This window comes from Coenobita brevimanus, chromosome 15 (assembly GCF_032717465.1).
Source record: "Coenobita brevimanus isolate Jiangsu-jjx chromosome 15, ASM3271746v2, whole genome shotgun sequence".
NCBI classification, from domain to species: domain Eukaryota; kingdom Metazoa; phylum Arthropoda; class Malacostraca; order Decapoda; family Coenobitidae; genus Coenobita; species Coenobita brevimanus.
This window is the reverse complement of record NC_136968.1, coordinates 33,726,859-33,731,858: the sequence shown is the minus strand read 5'-3', so window position 1 is coordinate 33,731,858 and position 5,000 is coordinate 33,726,859. Positions and strand designations below refer to the sequence as shown.

The 5,000-nt window shown below is 35.9% G+C and overlaps 1 protein-coding gene across 1 annotated transcript in view; it reads left to right on the top strand.

Annotated features, from left to right (window-relative positions):
* Positions 1-5,000, top strand: part of LOC145390629 (homeobox protein unc-42-like) — a 148,693-nt gene that overhangs the window by 24,815 nt on the left and 118,878 nt on the right. Inside the window, exon 2 of the mRNA XM_080265424.1 lies at positions 3,158-3,210. The gene's annotated coding sequence lies outside the window, so the exon portion shown is untranslated. The remainder of the gene's footprint in view (positions 1-3,157; positions 3,211-5,000) is intronic.

Here is a 5,000-nt window from a genome sequence, read left to right as displayed (position 1 = left end):
AGAGAGAGAGAAAAGGAGGGAGGGAAGAAGGAAGAGAGGGAGAAAAGGGAGGGAGGAAAGGGAGAGAGAAAAGGAGGGAGGGAAGAAGGAAGGGAGGGAGAGACTAATTCAATTTAAGGGTGCTGCCGGAGAGAAGGAGGGAGGGAGGGAGGGAGAGAAAGGGGGAGGGAGGGAGGGAGAAAGAGGGAGGAAGGAAGGTAGAAAGAGGAACTGAGAGAGAGAGGGAGGGTGTGAGGTAGAGAGAGAGAGAGAAGAGGGAGTGAAGTAGAGAGAGAGAGAGAGAGAGAGAGAAGAGGGAGTGAAGTAGAGAGAGAGAGAGAGAGAGAGAGAGAGATGGATGAATAGAAAAGTGAACTGAAAAAAATTGGAGGAAAGAGAGAGAGAGAGAGAGAGAGAGAGAGAGAGAGAGAGAGAGAGCTTCCTTAACCCCTTCACTACGAGGGTCTTTACTAAGCTGAAGGAAATCGCTTGAAAACAAGAAGAGGGAAAGTGATTCAATAAATATACCTAAAATAAATAAAGGAAGTAAATGAGTAAATATAAATAGAAACAAAAATCAGTAAAAATAAAGAAATAACAATAAATAAATAAATAAATAATAAAAAATAAATAATAAATAAACAGATAAGTAAAAAGTCAATGAGTAAATATAAATAAAAACAAAAATAAATAAAAATAAATAAATAACGATAGATAAATAAATAATAAAAAATAAATAAATAGATAAATATAAATAGATAAATAAAAAGTAAATAAGTAATATATAATAGAAACAAACATAAGTAAAAAATAACAATAAATAAATAAATAAATAATAAAGAAATAATAAATAAATAGATAAGTGTAAATAAATAAAAAGTAAATGAATAAATATTAATAGAAACTAAAATAAGTAAAAATAAATAAATAAATTAAATGAATAAGAAAAATGAATAATAAATAAATAGATAAATGAAAAGTAAATGAATAAATATTAATAGAAACTTAAATAAGTAAAAATAAAAAACAATAAATTAATAAATAGATAATAGAAATAAATAATAAATAAATAGATAAATGTAAATAAATAAATAACTAAAGTAAATGAATAAATATTAATAGAAACTTAAATAAGTAAAAATAAATAAATAACAATAAATTAATAAATAAATAAATAAATGATAAATAAATAGATAAATGTAAATAGATAAATAAAAATCAGTAAATAAAAATATAAGTAAATGAATAAATAAATCCGTGATGGAAATGAAGGGGTTAAGGTGGGTTTGGGTATTACTTAACACCTTCTCCGTGGCGATTTAGTTTGCGTACCACCCCCCGGTATCCCCTTGCGTGTTATCGAGGCAGGGGATGGTAAAGCCATGTAAATAATGGTAAGGCGCTGTAGGCAAAATAAATCGCTAAAGAAAAGGCGTGAGGGTGAGAGAGAGAGAGAGAGAGAGAGAGAGAGAGAGAGAGAGAGAGAGAGAGAGAGAGAGAGAGAGAGAGAGAGAGAGAGAGAGAGAGTAACATGTGGTCACCCCTGTCACCCCCCGCTGCTACACTTGTCATCACCCCGGGGTCTCTCTCTCTCTCTCTCTCTCTCTCTCTCGTATTCGTATTCGTATTTCTCAGTCCCTTTTTCTCTGTTCTTATTTTTATTCTCTCTCTCTCTTTCTCTCTCTCTCTCTCTCTCTCTCTCTCTCTCTCTCTCTCTCTCTCTCTCACAGCCCTATTCGTTTTAGACTTATAATTTTCTCACCCTACACCATCAGTAAAAAAAAAAAAAAATTACATATATTTGTGTTGCGTTTTTACCTGCGGCGATACCCTGCAGGTTAGAGAGGAGCCGGCGTTCTTCCTCCTCCTCCTCCTCCTCCTTTTTCTTCTTCTTCTTCTTCTCCTCATCTTCTTCTCCTTGTTCTTGTTCATGTTGTTGTTGTCCTCCTCCTCCTCCTCCTCCTCCTCCTCCTCCTCCTCCTTCTGGTGGATTTGTTAGAAGGCCTTTGGAGACATAGAAGTGGTACCATGTAAGGTATTTTAAAATGGAGAATTCAAATTTGACATCAAGTGACATCTATGGAGGCGCTATTTATTATTATTATTATTTTTTTTTTTTTTTTTTAATAGAAACGAGGAAGGAAAAACAAATGAATAAAAAAATAATAATCTAGCAGTAAGTTCGGTAAATGTAGGTGAAGTGGAGGGAGAGGGAGGGGAAGACCGAGGATGAGGTGGAGGGATGGAGTTGAGAGGTATATGAGGGTAGGGGGGAGTGAGTTGGGGGGGAGGGCAGTCAAATGGTGGGTGACAGAGCGACTTGGAGGCGTTTTGTCTGCGGCCACCCTTTGCGGGATTAGAGCGTCTGGCTATAGATAGATAGAAGTTGAGTAAAAGTTCATTATATAAGCCATTGAGACATTAAAGTGGTACCGTATGTTTTTTTTTATTTTATTTTATTTTTTACAATGGCTGGGTACTTTTTACAGCAAATTGGAACAGGAGCCTCGCCGCAGGTCCAAGAGTAATTGTATTCTTGTTAACTTACCTTCCCCAAACGTGAGCTAGCTTTAATGTGGAGAAAATGTAGAGAAAATATTGTCGTGTTTGTTGTTGATGATGATGATGATTATTATTAATATATATTTATTATTATTATTATTATTATTATTTATTTATTTATTTATTTAGTACGGTAGTAATAGTTGTAGTAGTAGTGATGGCGGTGGTGATGGTGGTAGTAGTAGTAGCAGTAGTGGTAGTGTTTTTTTTTTGTGTGTGTGTGTCCAACTCTAGGCATAGGCTTCACAACGCGTTACCAAGGCCCAGCAGTCCTCCTACATATCATACACCTCTGCATGTCACCACTTCGGCGCTAACACCCACCGTCCATACTGAATACATGCTAGGGCTGTCTCATACAGGACTGGTGTATTGGTATGAGCGGGGGTAGTTTTACGACATGTCGGCGGGTCTTCTGGTAGAGCAGGAAAGTCTGGGTTTATGAAATTCAAATCCTTAACCTGTTCCCTGCCCCAGCGGGGATTTGAACCTGGGTCCAATAGGGCTGCAGGCCAACTCTACTGATTCCGCCAAATAGTAGTAGAAGCAATTGTAGCATTTTGTAGTTGTTGCTGCCAATTGGTGACTATCCTACCGTCATCTCTCATATTTTCAGATAATGGGAGTGATATAAGAGGAACCGCCACTCATCCTCAGTGCATTGTTAGGGTGAGTGTTAATTGAGCTTTTTATATATTTCTTCATTAGTATTATTCATGTACATCACAGTTTCAATGCTAAGTGGCCCTGGGGATGCCTTAACACTTTTTCCATAGCGATTTATTCATTATTAAGGTTAGTGGTCATTGATGTTTTTACTGCTTTTCATTAGTATAGTTAATTTTTTTTTGTATTATTCATTTACATCACAGGGTCAATGCTAAGTGGCTCTGGGGATGCCTTAACACCTTTTCCATAGCGATTTATTCATTATTGAGTGTTAATTGAGTTTTTTGTTATCTTTTCATTACTGTTGTTGATTTTATTATTATTATTTTTTTCATTAATATTATTTATTTACATCACAGGGTCCAATGCTAAATGGCTTTGGAGATCCGTAACACCTTTTCCTTAGTGATTTATTCGGTGCATTTCACCTCAGTATCAGCTTATGTTATTAATATAAACTCTGTGTATATTAACGCGATGTAATAGGGAAACTAAATCGCTTAGGAAGAGGTGTTACGAAGCTTCACACAACACTGAGATTTTTTTTTTTTTAATGCAAGGAAGAAGGAACCAAAGACCAGGCGTTTCGGATCTGATTTGCCGACCTCCCTGACCTCTGTCTTGGTTCTTCTTCTCCACTCCATTATGTTAGGATTTGTGTCTTTTTTTTTTTTTTTTAAATGTTTTTCTCAATTTTTGGTCATTGGCGTTTTTGGATTTTTTTAGTTTTTATTTTTATCATTAGAAGAAAATATATATAACGTTCTCCTCTTATCCAGTCCATTATGTTAAGTTCTGGATTTTTTTTATCATTAATTTTTTTCTCTTTTGGTCGTTATCGTTTTTGGATTTTTCAGTTTTTATTTTTATTATTAGAAAAACTATATATAACGTTCCCGCTTCGTTTATTCACCCCGTAAATAACTATAAATATTTCTTTCTCATCGCCGCATTATTTATTTTGACACTGAAAGATTTATGATTTTTTTCGTTTTAGTGTTCCTTTCCAATTAATAACCATAAATAAATAATATAATATGCTTTGGGAATCTTTATCATTATCGTTATCAGTCCAATACTAGGTCGACTACGGAACTGACCCTTCTTATCGGGGAGCTTGATAGCCAGGATTAACCCTCCCCCATGCTGGCGATGTACGGATGGGAATGTGGTGTCTGTAGGGAGAGTGGTGTACGTGAAATCTGTTACCCTTAATTTTCGCCAATGTTTGTATTTCGTTGCAGTGAATAAACAGCGAAATAAATAAAGATAAAATACTCAGGGAAGAAGCACGATGGTTTGTTTACATTTGGGAGTACACAGGAAAGAAGCACGTGGGTTTGTTTACATTTGAGAGTACCCTGGAAAGAAGCACGTGGGTTTGTTTACATTTGGGAGTACACAGGAAAGAAGCACATGGGTTTGTTTACATTTGGGAGTACACAGGAAAGAAGCACGTGGGTTTGTTTACATGTGGGAGTGACTGCAAAAAAACACGGGTTTGTTTACATTTGGCAGTACACAGGAAAGAAGCACGTGGGTTTGTTTACATTTGAGAGTACCCTGGAAAGAACCACGTGGGTTTGTTTACATTTGGGTACGCCTCACCAAAGATGCACTTGTGTTTGTTTATATCTGGAACATTTGTCGAGAAGGAAGCATGTGCGTTTGTTTACATTTGGGTACGTCCGTAACAAATAAGCACGTGAGTTTGTTTACATTAGAGAAAGTTCACAGAGGATCACGTGCGTTTGTTTACATTTTTAAAAGTTGTTGACATAGTTGCCGTG